At 42.1% G+C, this 19,742-nt stretch overlaps 1 protein-coding gene across 27 annotated transcripts in view; it reads right to left on the bottom strand.

Moving 5' to 3' along the window:
- The window catches only part of ATXN1 (ataxin 1), a 202,769-nt gene that overhangs the window by 161,693 nt on the left and 21,334 nt on the right, over positions 1 to 19,742 (bottom strand). For 24 of the 27 annotated variants that reach the window (XM_035124729.3, XM_035124742.3, XM_060277955.2 and 21 more), the window contains one exon: positions 18,920 to 19,036. The exons of the other annotated variants lie outside the window; for them this stretch is intronic. The gene's annotated coding sequence lies outside the window, so the exon portion shown is untranslated. The remainder of the gene's footprint in view (positions 1 to 18,919; positions 19,037 to 19,742) is intronic. 27 annotated transcript variants of the gene reach the window in all.

Genomic DNA, 19,742 nt, shown 5'->3' with positions numbered 1-19,742 from the left:
TCACATCTGTAGTAGCAATTCATATCTTCTACTTTTAAGACAATAATGTGTTGTGTTGTTAGCTTCCCTGTGCTTCCTTTTGGGACAAAGGGCACAATAATAAATATTATCGCTCTATACCACATAGTGAATGAAGAGGTAATGTCATGGTTTACAATAGATGTCTGGTATACATCACTTGGAGGGACAGAAACATATTCCATCTATATCCTTCCAAATTTCCCAGTCATCACTAGAATTGTAACCTCACTGACTGACCTTGCTTCCACAAGATAACCACTTGACAAAACAAAATAAGGTAGTTCATTGGACAGGAAAATGTATTTAAGATTATTTTTATACATTATCATCATAATCTATTGTACATTATGGCCAGGCTAGAGGCCTCTTGACAAGGCAAGGATCGTCACTACCATATGCCCTGAGTTCACAAGGACCTTCTATCCCAAGTTTGAGATCTTTTAGCATGTGACTACTTTTAATCAGGGGCAATATAACCTATGGCACACATACACACTACAGTATTTGAAAACTGGAATATATGGAGACAGCTTTCTAATTCTTGATAGGTGTACTGTATTGCTCCCACTACAAATAACCTGATGCTCTGAAGTTGGTGTGTGTCATGTGGCGACTGCTTAAAACTAACAAAATAGTGAGTGACAGTCAACTAAGTTTTACCCAGAGTAGATCCATTAAGGGTAATGAAAATGACCAAGTTAGTTCCATTTGTTTCAATGGAGTTACTCTAAGTAAAACATAGTTGAATGCCACCCAATGTTTCCAGCCATCTCACCATGTTTCCCCTCCCCTTTCATGATTGGCTGTGGCAATAGTCATGCCATTATTATGACTGGAGGCTACAGGCACCCAGATTTCAGGAAAACCACCCCAAAGCAAGATTTCAGCTGGCTGCCAAGCAGCAAAAAAAAAAAACCCTGTCTTTTTTAAAACTACATTTTACTTGAAGAGGAAATTGTACTGTACAACATTTCTGATTTTTGTTTTTAGTGCAGCAGGTAATTCTGCAAAGGAAATAATAAATTATAGAAGGGAAGAAAGTACTTGTCACTCCTTCCCTTCTTCAATATCATTACCCAAAGAAAAACATTAGAGAAATGCAACCAGAGCAGCATCTTCAGGGAAGGCATATTTTAACCACACCCGTCTCAAAAACGGTATTTGAAAAGTCTACAAACATCTTTGTGGCAAGCTAAAGATAACAGCAAATGAAAAAATACTGGGGCTAATTACTGCTTATTCATCATTTTTTCAAAAGCAGCATATCCAGTTGAGGGTGCAGGAGGCAAAAACAAATTCATGGTTTCACTTTACACAGTATTTTGAAGTTTCTTCAAGTGACAAAACGATAAAAAAATACAGACAACTCTGTCATAAAATGATACTACTTCACCTAATCAAAAAGTTATCCTTTCCAAATCTTGCTCCAGCATTTCTTTGTGGTCAGAAGGTTTTGGTATCAGTATTAATATTTAAATGTCAAGTATGTGAAAACACATTTCCTGTGCTATCTAAAGTATTTGGAACAATTTTCAGTGAAGCAGTAATATTGCTCCTGACTTGCAATTTCAACAACCCTGACTGGAAAAAAAGCAGCTCTTAAAACATCTGTATAAAATTTCTTTTGTGTGTGCCCTTATAATACTGTTCCTCTTTCACCTTGAAACAGTTTATTCTAACTCCCAGGTGCAAGACATATTTATTCTTTTCATAGAGTGCTAATCATACTGGGATATCAGTTGCATTTAGAGTGCTTAAGGTGATATATTTGTTTCATATTCACACTACATTTGATAGCCACTTTAACCATCAGATCCCTGTATATTTTATGGAAAAGCAGTTATTTATTGCAATTTCTTCATTATTATTATTATTTCCAAAAAAAGACCATACTCAATTTTAACATTTTACTAAGCTTTAATACACAACAGATATGGTTATCTGTGTAGTCCTTTTAAATTAAGTTCTCATGCTTAGTTAGAGCTGTTATTTTTATTACATGTGCGTGTCTTAATAGTAACATGTGCTGTGATTGTATAGCTAAGAACTTGCTTCCTCCTACAAATCTATACAAGCTTTCAATACAGTAGCATAAATGGTATGTGATGGATCAAAAATACATAAATGGACTCTCTCTGTGGCAGTGCCCTAAACGTGCAATTCCCCACCCCAACAGATTTTAGGCTCTTCTTTTCTGTGTATGTTCTGCCACCATTTTGAAGGCATTTTTAAAAAACAAACCTTTGCTTCTGCTGTTGCTTTCTTAAATTTATTGATTGGTAGATTCTGCTGTAGTCTGGTAAATGTGTTTTGATGATGGACCACATTTTTATGTTTGCTTTGTATTTTGCACCCTAGCATCACAAAATTGTACAATTGGAAGGGACCCAGAGGGTCTCTCAACTAAATCTCAACTAAAGCATCCATGACAGTTGGCCATCTAACCTCTGCTTAAAAACCTCCCAGGAAGTAGAATTCACCACCTCCCACTGTCCAACAGCTCTTACTATTAGAAAGTTCTTTCTGATGTTTAGTTGGAATCTCCTTTCTTGTAACTCGAAGCCATTGCTTCAGGTCCTACCCTCCAGAGCAGGAGAAAACAAGATCACACTATCTTCCTTTAGATATCTGAAGATGGCTATTGCATCTCTTCTCGTTCTCCTCTTCTTCAGGCTAAACATACCCAACTCCCTGGTGACCACCTACTAGAAACGCCTGACCTCTGTAACTGCCGACAAGGGTTTTGCCACCAAGTACTAAGTCATCTTTTGCAAAGGGATCAAATACTTATTTCACTCATTATAATGCACATCAATCTCTGAATTTTGTCTTCTGGGGGTTTCTGGGGGTTTTCCTGTTGTTATTCTGTCTCTCACAGCTACAATAAACCTACCATTAAAATTACGGCCTGGTCATTTCTTCGTCAGAGGGCAAACGGGCAAATTTAGCAGGGGATCAAATACTTTCCCCCCCTCACTGTATACAGACAAGTAGTCAGAAGGGAGCTTATATCTGAAACAAACAAACAAACAAAAGGAACAGAAGTGGCCCTAAAATGATATTTAGACTGGGGGGTGGGGGAGGCGGAGCAGAGAGAGAAATAAAAATAGAAATTTGATGTAAGGAATGCAACATTGCTCATGTCAGGGCTGCTGAAGGGAAACTGCTCTGATGCTGCCCCCACCCCCACATTGGGCAGATCTGAGCCCCCACTTGCCCCAACGTTGCTGCCAGCCCCACCATCGCAACCGCAGCATCGCCTGTGGCTGTGCCAACAGCACAGCAGTAGCAGTGAGGGCACAATGGCAGTGGCACAATGTTAGTGGTCAGATCTGCCACCAGAGGCAAATGGTTTCACTGTGCCTTATTGATGGGCTGCCCCGGCTCATGTTGCGGGACTTCACCGCCTTCTCTTCACCCAGTGCACCTGCAAAATCCGCTCCAAATGATCCTCCAGTGTCCTGGAGCAGACTATGAGGACCTGCAGAGGGCTGCTGGGGGGAGAACAGGTTGCCCCCGCTGCAAAAGCAGACCACCTCCTTGGACACATTGTTATTCATTTATGAGGTCTTTCTCACAAGACAGACAGGCCTATGCCAGCAGCCTAAACACCTGGAGAAATGGAAAGCATGGGTATAAGTCAGCTGCTTGCCTATTGCAAATAACCGCAGCTGTCCCTAACCAAGCTACTGAGAGTCAAACAGGAAAAAGCATTTGTGTGTTTTCAAATCCCAATGGCCAGAGGCAATTTGTAACAGATTAAAAAGGGTGGACTTTCCCCCCTCATAATGTTCTTCTAGATGATGTGTGTTTGCAAAGTAAACATGCAACTTGGACACTCTAGATGGGGAAAAGCAGTTTGGAAGACCTAAAATTGAGGAGGTTGCTGAAAGGGGAATGTTTAAGCACATCCCATACACCCCACTGTTTCCCTACGGGGTTACGCTGACCCGATGCTGCTTTGCATTAAGGAAGCACATCTGCATGCAACATAGACCATAAATAGCAAAGCCCCCTTCTATTGCTTTCTACTCCATTTTCTAGGTTGGGAAGTGTCAGGGGGACTCCCTACAGGGAGCCTCCCCCCCCCGGTCATCCTGACCAGCACTTTGCCCAGCGATAGCACGAGCAGCGAGTCAGGAATGAGGAATGGAGCAGAATGGAGGGAGGGCTCAGTGAGGTGTCCGAACCCTGGCTACGCTATGGGGAACAGAGCGTGCAGGAGGGGCTCAGAGACGCGCCAGAGCCTTGGTCGAGGGACAGCGGATGAGGAGCTCAGCGAGCAGCCCAAGTGCTGGTCGATACACCATCATAGCAGAAGGGGAATGTCTAATGTTTAGGGTCCACTATGGCATGAACTGTTTGCGGGGGAACCCTTAGAGACATGGTAGGGGGGACTAAGCTGGCCTTCTGGTCAGAGAGCACTGTCCTCCATCTTCCGATAAAGAGAACTCCCCTTGAGATGGGGCCGGGTGTCTTTCCACTCCATCCCTTCTATGGATCCAGCCCAGGGCTACTTCTGCCCTTATAAAGCTGTGACATAGGATAACTGCATCATTACAATTTTGCTATGAGGTAGGCAAAAACAAGCAAGTCATGGACTATGGCCAATCCATCAGTTGGTTTTAAAAAAAAAATCCTGCCTGGTCCTGTGGGTGAGGGTGAGCATGTCTGGGCCCCTTAATAAACCTTGGGAGCAGACCTGAGCAGAAGTCCTCCCTCAGATCTGCTTTCCAGTCCCCACCCATGTAAGTCAGAGTGTGCGGGGTGAAGTCTGCTGTTTGTCCCCCATGCCATGTGCAGCTGCAAATTGTGGCTCTGCTTTCCTTTGGACATCACCGAAGCCGGGAAGGGGGGAGGGGTCTTGTCATCTGGGCAGACCAGGACCTCCATGCACCCTGCTGAGGCTTGCGACTCATGGAGGTCACTTTGATGCTGCCAACCCAGAGGTTTGACTTAACCCCCGGAGGTGCACTCCATGAAAGGGGGAGAGAGGGAGAGAGATGGATGGGTGCCAACAAGGATATGAACTATAGTCTTTTGACAAGGGTACAGGATTTGAGGAGTATTCTTGCTTCTGTCAGGGAATTAATGTCCCTTCCAGCTCACAATTATGTAACAAACATCTTCCAAACATTTTCATAATACCTGGGACAAAACTATTGAAAAAGACCATTTGTCAAGGAAACAGGTCACCAGAATAAAATACAAAACTGAGAAAAGGCTTGTGCTATTTAAATATCATAAACACTTTGCTAACCACTCGCAGATGGAAATACAGACGCTTTTGCCAGATGCCCATCTTCAAAAACTTTGTTCTATTTTTCATTATTTTGAAGACGCAATAAACCCTGTTTGCTGATTAAAAGGACACTGGCTTTAAGAGACACTCTAGTGATATGGTAACTGTAAGGGGGAAGGCTTATAGAGAACAGCCCCCCCCCCCTCATCAGGAGCAGCTCGTCTCAGAGCAGCCATGAGAGTGAAGGGACTGATGGGCAGAGCCAGGAAACGGAAAGGGAGTGCCAGCCCTCTAGCAACATCCAAGAGCCCTTGCTCCATAGGCAGGGAGAGAGAGAGGGAGAAAGAGGGGACAGGAGTCAGTCAATCCGCAGACCATTCCCCCCCCCCCCGACACCGGAACTGAGGAGGCGGAGAAAAGGGAAACGCTTCACAGTTCCGAGGCTTTTATGTTGGCCCAAAACGCAAAGATCGCCAGTGCAGGAATCTGAGACGGAGTGAGCAGACATGAAACAGCCAGCTCATTACACTGTAAATGTGCACTAATAAAAGCTTCTGAAAGACAAGCATGTGGAGGGTCGTTACTCAAGAGTAGCCACAACAACCCTGACAGTAACTAATAATGTTTTTAAAAAACCTTAAGTATTTTCCAGCATTACACCCATTTCCAAGGTTTTGAAAGCCAAGGTCTTATTTCTTCCTCCCCAGAGAAAACGTGTAATACAGGCAATAAATGAAACCAACTACAAAATGAAGTGCTATCAAATGTAGAATGCAAACAAACTGGGAAATGATCTTTTTCTCCAGTAATTTCTATCTTGTAGTAATTGTGTGCAGTAATTGCAGCAACCAATTTTGAGAATGACTTTTTTAATGTATGAGAAATCCTTGCTATTTTGACACGAGCAATTTACAAGTGCAAAATTATTTATATCATTTCTTTCCCTTCTTACCCTCGCCATGACCCTGAGAACTAGAAAACTATTTTCCATTTTACTGAAGGGAAACCAAGGCCACACAAGAGTGACCTTACTGCAAGCTGCCAGTGGTTGAACTGAAGTTGCTCAGGTCCAGCAGAAAGACGCCAGCTTCTGCATCACGTTATCCTGGGCTTTTAAATGCAGAACTTGCAAACAAGTCTTATTGAAATCAATGAATAATTTCCCTACAAAAGCATGTTTTGTTAACTCCTCAGTTTTTGTGCATTTTGGTTTTAATGGAAAAGTGAACGCTAAACAGGCAAGAAGATGCAATCCAGCTTTGTCCTACACCATGAACCATTAGGACACTATAGAGCATTTCAGACCAGGCAAAAATTCCACCAACCAGAAAAAGCAACAAGCCAGAGTTTGGAAATCACAAGGCTGACTCTTGCTGCTTTCAGATCTTTCTGCTGTCTGCTGAGTTCCCTGAACTGTCGAGCCTCACTGTATTCTGCCATGTTCCTCCACTGTGCAACATGTGAGTTATGTGGACTCCCCCATCCCCTGCATACATTCTCTGCTTCAGTTATCTGCAGCCTACTTAGCCACTAGGATGTAATTCAGCAAGGGCTCAGGTGCTTCATGTCCTTGGTGCTAACTGTAGCCCAACTGCACATGTTAAAATAGCAACCAGTTTTTCTCTGTTTTTGATTTCGGCATTAATATTCTACTTTTCCTCCAAGAAGTTCAAAGTGATGTACATGCTTGGCTCCCCCTTTCTGATGTTAAGCCTAACAACCACCCAGCGATGTAGGTTAAGTGAAGAGGCAGTGGTTGCCCTAAGGCCTGGCAATGCCTACACTAAGTTCCAATGCCCTCCTGTTCTTGTGTTAGCAGCGATGGGGAGAACCTGTGGTCCATGGGCCTAATTATGCCCACCAGGCCATTTTGGCCAAGCCAGACTCATCTGCCCTACATCTGATGCCATAAATGATTAAAAGAAAATCATTCCAGTAGCACCTTAGCTGTCATAAATAATAATAAAAACACCTTAGATGCCATAAATGATGTCAGATGTGGGGCAGGGAAAAGTGGCAGCTGGGCCAAAAGAAGAGATGTCACATCAGAGAAAGCACCACTTACCACAATAACCCCTCTGAATTTGGCAGTCACATGATTCAGGAGAACCAATCTTACGCTTCTGTCTGTCACATAGCTCTAATGCCTATACACCCTCAGTCTGGAAAACATCAGAGAGAAGCAACTAGGATATCTGCAGCTGCTTCCAGATTTTTCTGCTGCCTGGTTCCACTCCTTCCCGCACAAGCAGCTGATTGTCAGGGTGTGAAGAGAGCCCAGAACAGCCAAAATACCAACAATCAGCTGGGATTGGCAACATTGGAGAGTTTTCAAGGTTCTCTAGTGCAGCCAAGGGGGCTGGAGAAAGAAGTTTGTATTCAAATGGAGGGACTACTTTAAATGCAACCTGCTTACTCTGAGAAGAAAATGCTCTGGTTTTAGGAACATTTCCCCCCCTTCAAAAGGACTAACTGTCAATCAGCTGGTCAGTGGTCCCAGGGAACCTCTTTGAAGACGCATTCCTAGAACCAATCAGATGATTGGCTCTGTGGTAACCGATCTTCAAAGGGGGCTGCTTTAAGCACTCATGAATAACTTTGCAATTTGAATAACAAGTGTGAATCATCTCATGGCAATCACCTGGCATCATAATAACAAGTCCACCTGTCAAAGGTTGGCCCATGAGGGTATGTAGGGGAGATAAGGACCTGGTCCATAGGCTGGATCCAGTTCTCCACCCCTGTTACACAGGGAGTACCACAAACTACTGCTGCCTGTGCCTCTTTCAACATCCATGCTATAGCTGTACCATTCATGGGCCATGTTTTTTCATAGGAAAGCCTATTGTTGCTGCTTCTGGAATAAGAGCCACTGCTCAGAACACTTGGCCACCATGAGTTGCTTCCCATCCACCAGCTACGTTTTAATCAATTAGGTTTCAAACTTCCAAATTGCTAGTGAACTAAACGCATGACTCGCTGATGTAGGACTGAGACAGAATGCATGTTGTTGTTGCTGTTTTTAAAAAAAACATCCATACTGTGAAAGACACGCTGTACTTAGCAGCCACGGAAGTGGAACAAAAAAGAAAAGAAAAAGACTGGAAGGATGTGCAAGATTTCAAAAATCCCAGTAAGTTTCAGAGGAATGTGTACGTGCAAATATAAAAAGCTTTTCCCATGAGTAAAGTGGGAGTGGCAAGGTTCCTGGAATGAAATGCAGACTTGGAACTCCTTTATTGCTAATAAGGAAAGCAAGCAGTTACAGTTCTGCAGAAATGCTGACAGCTTTACAAATCCTTCAGTTAACCCAGGGCCACAGACGAGGCCATGTGTCTGTGTGCGCATTTGCACCACGCCAAGAAAGTAATGACCCTGAAAAAAGCAGAATTTGTTCATCATATGTCTGTATGCAGTGTCTGTATCAGCAAGGGAAAGTAAGTTGTTAGCAATTAGATATCTAGTGTGGAAACAGGGAGGACAGGATAGTAAGATATGACCTCATGTTTCACCCAATCCCTTTTTTGAATAGTTTTGCCAAGTTAAACAGAAACATCCTCCATATTAGTGGCCCAGAGAGAAGAAAAGATACTCATCATTATCAGGGAATAAATTATTTTCAAGTCACCAAGCATAACAGCGGTTAATTTGTTTTGCCTACAAACCAGCACAGCCCTGACTCCCAGCAGAGATCTTGGCTCAAGTGGAGGTTTGCCATTCCAGCAACCCCACCTCACTTTACAAGCATGCATGGTTCCTTATAACTCACCAGTGTGAACCTGCAGTAATTCATCTAGCTTCTGCATTTAACTTCTGCCTATGAGCGTTTTGTTTGTTTTTTAAGATATACAAAACACATTAAGAAAAATAAGGAGCATAAGGCTCTGGTAGGTACAACATATGCAATGCAAAACTACTTGTTAGAATACTTGTGCAAGCAAAAGCTATTTTAAAAAGCTCTAAGCACTTTCCAGTATGCCTGGCTGTTATAAATGTTGGTAAAGTGTCACTTGGTTTGCATCTCTCCCATTCCTTTTCTCCTAAATAACATTCCACACAAGTTGTACTTTTGACAAGGGGGTATATTGTCTGGCTCTGTTTAATATAAGAAAAATGTTTCTTCTGTGGCTATTAAAAACATATTCGTGACTTCCACTTAATATACACAGTGCTATCTGGAGGGAAACGTAATACAAGCCATCATTTTAATTTACTTATCCTGTACTTTTCTGAAACACACCAAAGATGCACAGTATAGCTTACCCCACAAGAGAGTTGGAGACAGACAAAAGAAAGTTGCTTGCCCTGTTCTAGAAACTCCAGAGCTCTGTATGTTCGGAAAGACTAAAGGCTCACGACTTACTTTGATACTGGGGAATATTTTAGTTATCAAAAGCACAAAATTTATTGTGCACAGCCATTATGTTTCTGTAAACTACATCTGGTTAACATTTTTGCACAAGCTCTTGAATCGCAAAGGCCTCATATCCATTGCTGTCTGCCTGTGTTTCATTTTTTAACTCCTGCCAGGAGTGCATGCACAACTAAGCAGCACAGTCACAAGCTACCCATATAGCACTGGTACCATTAAAAAAAGCCCCCACCAGAAATAATGTTTGTGTTGATCGAGTTAAAGCCCCACTTATTCATGCATACAACTAAGATAAAAGAAGATAGCAGAGGCACTTCTCCCTTACGCACCATAAATGCTTCAGTGAGCATGGTTACACCATGCATCCAGGTTGGTGCTTGCTTAAAAACAGGCCATTTATGGGGAATCTGTGTTAACTGGGTTTCAGTTGAGATCACTAAGAGGGAATGGAATTCCTAGGTTAGAGTCTTAAGAATTGAGGGAAAATATCAGTTTCCACCTGTGCTGTACACTTCTGATCTGTCAAATGATGCAATGCGGTATAAGCCAACTCACAGAATATGCTTCTGTCTGTATTGAGTAGTCAAACTGTTTCTGATGAAGAAAAATGTAAAAACCCATCTTTCTTTTTTTAGCCAATCACCACATCTGTACTTTTTTCACAGGAAAGCACTGCAAAAACATACCAGATTATTATTATTTAACTGTCTTGGCAAATGGTCATAAAAATGCTGAACTCATGCGCTCTCTTCGATGCTCTCTGTTCTGCTCGCATGCAATAAGAGACCCTGAAAACCATCATTCACTCCTCAAGCAGAAATGAATCTGACTGGCCATAACTGCCAGGAATGAGGGGAGAAATGTAATGACCAAAGGATAAAGCACTGCTGAAAACTAAAAAATGATGGAGTAAGTAATATTTTATAATGATCTAACACAAGGCAACCAAAATGTTACAAAATATTCCAGTTTACCAACTATTCGAGGGCAGAGAAACAAGAGAGATGGGAATGTGAACACAGATGGGTGCAACGCTACAATTATTGCACCATTTTTATTTCTAAAAATGTACAAGCATTGCAACTGCTTTTAGCAGAATCAACCCTGGAGATCAATGGCGTGACAGGTGTCACATCCAGATCTCCCTCACATCCTTACTTACCGTCTTTTACATGGCACCTATTTGACACACAGGCAAAACGGAAAACAAAATCCATAGTGATTTGAGAAATGGAGCACTCATTAATAGCATTATTCACTGTTATCAACTGTTTACTTGCCTTCCACCAGTTTCAGTATTCTCATGGCAAGACTAAACAGCATAAAAACACATAGCATGATATCCCCACATCCATTCAGAAGCTTCTGAAGCTCAGATTGAAGGCAGTCTGCTCAAGAATCCCGTCACTATTAAGTAACTCATCAGAAAATAAAGAGGGAATTATCAAATGGGAATTGCCAAGTAATTATTTCTCTGAAGCAAAGGACACTCCACTTCCAAGAGGAGGGGCTTCTCCTTAGCCGCATGCTTGTATGAAATAATCCAATACAGGGTGTTACCATGCAGAATTTCCCCCAGGTCCACTCTACCCAGAGCAGAAACCACTACATCTAAATTCTTAACATTTCTAGCTCTGTTTCTATCATGGATACCTTCCCAGAATTTGAAACCAGGGGGGCATTAATATGACCTCCACAGCACAGATTTATGGGCATGGCAGAAGATCATTCACATAATCAGGTCACTGGTTACAGGTAGGTAGCCGTGTTGGTCTGCCGTGGTCGAAACAAAAAAAAAATCCTTTCAGTAGCACCTTAGAGACCAACTACGTTTGTCATTGGTATGAGCTTTCGTGTGCATGCACACCTCTTCAGATACACTGACTTCAGGTCACTGGATCATTCATACGGACCTTATGAAGAATCTGAAGTTATCAAGGGCCTATCCACTTTATGAGTGGCTGATAAACTCCAGTCACTCCTGGATTAAGCATATTATCTGAAATCATTTCAAATCACAGGCCCAGGTTTGGGATAGAAACTGCCTTGGGTTGCTCAATGGGATAATCTTTGCCTTGAGAGAGAGAGACAGGAAAAGTGTGACTGTGTTGGTTCTTTTGGACTCAGTGGCTTTCAGTAACATCAGGGGTTGAAGGCACATTTATTATTCTTAGGATCCTTGTCTATAAAACCCAAGTTATTTAAAAACAAAAATGAACAAACTGAGAATCAATCCAGACAAGAAAAGACTGTGGTACTGCTGATGGGTGGTTCTAAGAGAACAAAATTCAACCGGTTCCGGAAGGAGTTACACTTCTCCTAAATCAGGCATCCCCAAACTTCGGCCCTCCAGATGTTTTGGACTACAATTCCCATCATCTCTGACCACTGGTCCTGTTAGCTAGGGATCATGGGAGTTGTAGGCCAAAACATCTGGAGGGCCGCAGTTTGGGGGTGCCTGTCCTAAATATTCCAGTTCACAGATGGGCAGGGGAGGAGGGCTTCTGGATCCAGCATTGTCATTAGAAACTCAAGGAGGATCTGTGGCCAAAAGCACCTTTTATTAACTTCAGCTAATATGCCAGCTCCATATTTATTTACTTTTTTGCTTTCATTGTTTTTTGCTGATTTTAATTGTGATATATTATATTTTTTTAGCATTGTTTTGTTTGCCTGTAAGCTGTCTAGGTGATATTTCTTCCTGGGCAGCTATATTAATTTGCTGAAATACTAAATATAACATTTCATTACTGTAACAACAACAACAACAACAACAACAACAACAACAACAACAACAAGGGTTAGGGGTTTATATTTATGCCATAACTAGGCCTAGACCCTATAGATAAGAACCCAGATCCTGGCTACATAGCTGCCAAGTTATCCCTTTTTTTAAGGGAAATTCCCTTATGCTGAATAGGCTTCCTCGTGAGAAAAGGGAAAACTTGGCAGCTATGCCTGGCTACTAGACTTCCAGAAGTAGGTAATTGAAATATAGGGGCACAAGAAGGCGAGAGTGAAGATGTAATTAATTGCAGCCTGGACTGTGATACTCAACAGAGATGTGCACATGCAAATATGTCACTGTGGTCAGCAATGTGTGGCAGCTATGCAGGAGGACAGTTTGATGGTAGTGATTAATGAGGTAAAAATATAACTTACAGTATCATAGTCCTCTTATACAAATCTTTGATGCAACCAAAACTGGAATACTGTTTGGTTCTGATCATACCATTTCATAAACTTTATTGAAGAGTTGAAAGAAGGGCAAAAAAATGGCAAGCAAAATTATTAGAGGGCTGGAATAAAGAAATGTTGTGATGTTTAGGACTTTTAGTTGAGGAAGAAGTTGAGTGCGGGCGGGAGGGGAAAGATTTGTTAAAGGTTTATAAAACTATGCAGGATGCAGGAAAAAGTGGATGGAGATAAGTTATTCTTCTAATATAATAGTAGAATTTGGTGTCATCTAATGAAACCAATTGGAAGTGGATTCAGGACAGACTAAAGAAAGTAATTCACATAACACATTACAGAATTCAGAGCCTAAATATGTGGTGATAAGGATTAGACAAATTAATGGCTACTAGGCTTTATGGAACATGCATTTTTAGGGGAAGCATGCCAGTGAAAACTAGTTGCTAGAAGGCAACAATGGTGGAGGGCTGATTCCTAGTTGTACGCTTCCAAAAGGCATCTGGTTGGCTATGGTAGGAAACAGAAAAGTAGACCTTTTTACAGGGCCGTCTTAAGCCTATCTGGCGCCGTGGTGCAGGGATCCCTCGGGCGCCCCCCCCTTCCCTCCCGTCCGCCGCCTCGATGGAGCGCAACAGGAGGTCCCCACTGTGCTATTGACAGAGCTCCATCGGCAGAGCATGAGGCTCTTAATCTCGGGGTTGCAGGTTCGAGCCCCATGCGGAGCAAAAGATTCCTGCATTGCAGGGGGTTGGACTAGATGACCCGCTGCCGTGAGAAGGCAACTCACTCAACCTTCACTACTGCGGGGAGCTGCTGGAGCCTCTTCGTCAAGGTCCTCTCCTCTTCTTGCAGAATCAGCGAGACTCCTGCCTAGAGTGGCAGCAGGCGCCTGCTGCCACTCTAGGCAGGAGTCTCGCTGGTTCTGCAACTCGCTGCTACTGCCGTCGCTTTTGCCGCCTCGCATGGAGCTCCTGGCTGCCGCGCTCAGCCGGACACCAGCCGTTTGGTGCCCCTTCGGCACCCCTGGTGGCCAGGCGCCCTGGCGCATCGCACCACCCAGCCCGGGCCTAGAGACGGCCCTGCCTTTTTATCTGATCTAACAAGTTTCTTCTTAGGTTCTTAAATTACAGTGCTGTAACAGATGTAAAACTAAAACAAATATTAAACAAGGACCTGGGATAAAATGGCCTTCACCTCTAAAACAAAGACTCAAAATACCCGGAGAACAGTCAGTCAATTATTTTATCTAAGTGGGTTAATTTTACTTTTCAAAATCACAAAGTGCAGGGAAATATATAAACTAAATCAAGCCTCTAAAGGATTTGAATTCATAAAATAAATATAAGGTTCTCAAATGTGTCCCAATTGTTAAACCATTCATGATCAGGAATTGAGTTCATGAAGTACCTGTACAATATTTCAACAAACAAGAGTCATCACCGTCAGTCAGTTCTTCACTCCCAACTACTACATTTATTCTTATAATTCAGCAGGAAACTCATTAAAAAAACACACACCTCTAATTACTCTCTATTTACACAGAAGTCAAATTTGAATTTGATTCTTCTGATACTTTCAGTTCTTTTCTTTTTTTTAATGAAAATTGTTTCCCTCCTTCCCCCTTCAGGTTCCTATATTGTACATTCAAAGTAAAAAATATTAACACAACATTGCTGCTAAGGACAACAAATGCTTCTCTCCAACAGACAGCAGGGGGCACTAATATCTTCCCCACAATTGCAAAAATAAAAATAAAAAAATCACTATTTTAAATATATATTCTCTAACTCACCATGCACACATTTAACAACTCCACAAAAACAAGCTGCACTGGTAAATATTTACAAAAAGAAAGCAATAGCTACAAAACCAAGTCAACTAAATTATACAATATAATTTGTTAGGCATCACACGTTGCTAAAATGCCCAGTAGCTCACACAGAATCTTCTTTGAACAACAAGTGTGAAGCAAAGCACTAAGCCATTTGCCTAAATTATCATCATCAACTACATTCTTTCCTCCAAGCTCAAAGCATCGTCCAAGATTCTTTCCTCTCATGTTTATCCTCACAGCCACCCAGTGACATAGGTTAGGATGAGAAAGTGACTAACCCGCAATCAAGTAGGGATGTGAACCTAGGTCTCCTCCCTCCTAATGACTACATTATAAAGGTAAAGGTAAAGGGACCCCTGACCATTAGGTCCAGTCGTGACCAACTCTGGAGTTGCGCACTCATCTCGCATTATTGGCTGAGGGAGCCGGCAATAGCTTCCAGGTCATGTGGCCAGCATGACAAAGCCGCTTCTGGCAAACCAGAGCAGCGCACGGAAACGCCGTTTACCTTCCCACTGTAGCAGTTCCTATTTATCTACTTGCATTTTGACATGCTTTCGAACTGCTAGGTTGGCAGGAGCTGGGACCAAACAACGGGAGCTCACCCCGTCACAGGGATTCGAACCGCCGACCTTCTGATCAGCAAGCCCTAGGCTCAGTGGTTTAACCACAGCGCCACCTGGGTCCCAATGACTACATTACATTATAGTGGTTCTAAATGAGAACCCATGCGTACTCTTGAAACTATAACATCGGCTGTGATTTTTCCAGTCCAGGTTTCACAAATCTTACACAACAACATTGGAAAAAGATGTACCTATACCTTTATACAGCAGCCCAGGGAGCAGGCTTATAATCGTCACTTACTGATCTACTTGACTGAAAATAAATAAAAGCACAAGTTCCTTCACTGTAGATCAAGTGTCCCCATTGTCCCATGGCCAACCCTCTGAGAGCCAGTTTGGCGAAACTGGGTGTGGCCACCCAGAATGCTACAGGACAGTACCCTGCACTCTCACAAGCTTGCACACACACAAGCAGACAGATCATGACCAGGGTGGGGGTGTTTGGCACCCCCCATCACAACATTAGGCTCCACCCTCCCTGGCACTGTCTAGATTTTTTTTTAACTGCCAGCAAATTAAAATCAGTGGGGTCATGAAGGGACCAGAAAAAGTTGCTTTAGAGGCTATGTCAATCCCTCATACTGGGAGTGAGCTGCATCTGTAGTGGAACTTGTGAACTCAGATGTTAGCTCGTAAGTATGTAAACGCACAATGGAGTAAATAATGACTACCGGTATTGAATTTGAGCTTATGAAATTCAACTCCAAAACGTACTTAATACAGTGGTACCTCGGGTTACAGACGCTTCAGGCTACAGACTCCGCTAACCCAGAAATAGTACCTTGGGTTAAGAACTTTGCTTCAGGATGAGGACAGAAATCGTGCGGTGGTGGCGCAACAGCAGAGCTAAAGTGGTACCTCGGGTTAAGAACAGTTTCAGGGTAAGAAAGGACCTCTGGAACGAATTACGTTCTTAACCAGAGGTACCACTGTATAGCCATACAGGCCCTTCATGCATGAAAAGAATTCAAGATGTTCAGTACTCACCGCACCACTCAGCTAATGAAGGGGGCAGGCAGGGGTGAGGGTGAGAGAGAAGAGGTTTCTGGATCAATTGCCCTTAAACAGGTGAGCTTCAGTGCTGAAGCTGTCAGTGCCTACTGTTTGTTCAGCATAAACATACACAGTCCCATTTCAGCAAAGTTTCCTCTCAGGGTAACTCTCCAACTACGTCCTATGCAGAGTAAACCCAATGAAATTCATATTTACATGGTTTATTTCATTGGGTCTACATTATTAATTTACATGCCTATTAATGTCAATGGATCTACCCCAAGTAGAACTAAATTGGGCAATCTTCATTATTTCATTTAAAAAAAATATTTTAATCATGCTCTGTGCACTTTTCATCTGACTAGATCAGAGCTTTGCAAATTTTGCAAGAATTATTATAGACTACCCAGAATGCTACAGGACAGTACTATATTCTTGTCAGGCTTATGTAAAAGAATTAACAAACAAACATGAATGTGCCTAGATAAGCAATTCCAAGTCCACCCACCTTCTCCTTAGAAAAGCCACCATTAAAAAGAAAAGAAAAGCCACCTTTACCACTGATGGGTTTGCCCGCAATATTCAACTATCCCTGCAAAATGTTCTCTTAATGTTTACAATATTGGTTTAAGATGCAGGAAATGGAAATACTAAATGTTGTAATACATTTCAAACAATGAACTGCAGGCTTTCACAAGTCACTTAGGCTTGATTAATATTAGGAAGGGGGAAAACGTCTATTAAATATGAGGCTTTTCTACATCAGACATCATAACAAACAGAAACACTGCTATGACAATTAAACACAAGTATGTAGTGCTCCAAGCTGCAGCAAGCAGTGTAGTAGTGCAAATTGTAAAATCCCAGCTGGCACTGTCAACTGATTGGGGAGTTGGGAGGGGATGTGCGAAAATTCACAGTTTTTATGGAAGCCTATGGGAACCTGAGCAAGGGATGAGTGGCGCTGTGGCTTAAACCACAGAGTCTAGGGCTTGCCGATTGGGGTGAGCTCCCGTTGCTCGGTCCCTGCTCCTGCCCACCTAGCAGTTCGAAAGCATGTCAAAGTGCAAGTAGATAAATAGGTACCGCTCCAAGCGGGAAGGTAAACGGCGTTTCCGTGCGCTGCTCTGGTTCGCCAGAAGCGGCTTCGTCATGCTGACCACATGACCCGGAAGCTGTACGCCGGCTCCCTCGGCCAATAAAGCGAGATGAGCGCCGCAACCCCAGAGCCGTCTGTGACTAGACCTAATAGTCAGGGGTCCCTTTACCTTTATAGGAACCTGAACCAATAGTACTTCCCTCCTGTGCACACTGCTATAGGTATCCATGCAAGAGCAGCATTGCCCTACCAGTGTGCAACACAGGGGTATCCTAGTCACCCCCAGGAGCACAGCAGTGATGGCAACTGGCAAGCGCAGTTTATTTCAAAAACGCACTGCTGCTGGCTCTGAATAAACACTAACACTACTACAACACAGCTTATCCCACCTGATGATCTGTTATTCATTGTGCAATTTTGCTTCCTAAAACAACAAAGTGCATTAACGTGAAAGTATCAAAGTGTTTTGTCTGGCATTAATCATTCAGAAAGAGTAAGGCTCCTAAGTGGCATGATTTAAATACACCTCCTCCATACCAGCTACATACCGTGGACCAGAAAGTGCATGTCTTTACATGCAGCTGGTTGTTGAAATGACTCTCCTTTAAAGAGCAACACCCCAGCTCACAGCCACAATAAAATGCAAATTATGCACTGTGTGATTCAGTAAGACCTTCTGCATATTTTAAAAAGCTCTTCCAATGATAGCTTTATCAGATTTCCACAAGAAGACTACTATAGTCATGTCATTTCCTGGGTTTATACAAGTTCTTCACACTTCACCACTTTGAATTGCTTCACACCATTTTAATTTTTGTATTTTGCTTATGTTAGTTAAACCATATTAAAACAGTAATGGTTGTAGAAGAGAGGTACTTCAGTCAACAGTAACTGATATGGTGATATTATAAACCAAAAACATAAAATTAGATTCTTAAAGCAAAGTCATTAGAAGAGAAAAATTGGAAGCTGGAATCATTCTGAGGGTGTGATATTCATACAACTTAAAAGCCAGTAAAATGCAAACAAGATTTTTGTTATTTATGCTTCACCTGACACAGGTCAAATACTGCTATTTTTCCATTCATATTCAGTACTTGTGATTGATCAGGCTTCTGGTCTAATTTTAAGGTCACCACTAGTACAGAGGGTGATTTTAAACTCAACCTCCAGGAGATGAACTAACAAGCAATTTAAAACAAAATTTAAACCATTAAGTTTATACATTTTAAAAGAAATTCCCCCCCCCACCAGAACAAATGACACTACCAGTTACAGCAGAAATCAACGGCAACAACAAAATCAGAAAGGGTGAACTTTGCTGGGAAGACTCAGAAAGTGGGAGGAAATATTAAATATTTCAGATGCTACAGTTTGTGTGCAACTCCTAGGACTGAGTAGTAAAAAATATTTTATATACAAAAATCATATGAATAGGAGGTATGTAAAAAGTTATCTAGGTCCACCTCAGTATAAGGTTATCTATAAGAGATGTGTGGCACATTAACATATGATATTTAAGATTTTTAATTCTCACCTTATTTTACATAGCACCTTTCAAAGATGAAAATATATACTGTGGTGTTGGATCTCTTATCAAGGAGGCTGAAGAAACTCAGAGCTTAGATTGTTGTTGTGGCTGTTGATCCAAAAACTGAAGAGAAGGGAGGGAAAAACAACTGTTAATTCACCCACTCATGTATAAAGTGCAAGGACACTTCTAGCAAAAATCTGAAGCCTGTTTTTGACTGTGCAGAATAACTTTTACCTGATGAAATGTGCTGCAGAAAATGTATGCCACTGTAAATATAACAGTCTTAAAGTGCCACAAGATTCTGCTATATGTGCTGGAAGAGGCTAACACTGCTACCTACCCTCTGGAAATTAAACTGGTTATTTATTGCTTAAAAATGGGGCCTAGACGTTTGTTCAAAAAGGAATCCGAACATATTTTTGGAAAACCGGCTTTCTGTCTCTTGGAAAGGATACTAGATTCAGTAAAACTTTTCAGACACCAACCTTAGAGAGCAAATACCTAGGTTTTCTAACAAAGAGTTGCAGAAATTTGCTTGAAAGCCAGATTCCACTAAACCTTACGATTTAAGACTCCTAAAGCCAAATGAAAATAAAAATGAATCATACGCAGAACTCTAGATTCATTTTTCATTTCCTAACTTCTACATCACTCCTGTTTTTAGAAGCATTACATGCCCTCTTTTTTGCACATTTTATTTTAGCCTGATTTTAATTACATTTTAACACAGCTCTCTCTTTCTAACTATAAAGCCCTGGTGATATGGTGGAGCACAAAACAACGAATGTCCTGCAAGTCAGAATGCAACACAGTGGGAGAGCAAATG

The sequence above is a fragment of the Zootoca vivipara genome, chromosome 8 (assembly GCF_965207765.1).
Source record: "Zootoca vivipara chromosome 8, rZooViv2.hap1.1, whole genome shotgun sequence".
Classification (NCBI taxonomy): domain Eukaryota; kingdom Metazoa; phylum Chordata; class Lepidosauria; order Squamata; family Lacertidae; genus Zootoca; species Zootoca vivipara.
Note: the sequence above shows the minus strand (reverse complement) of the source record. Positions and strands in the feature narration are given on the sequence as shown.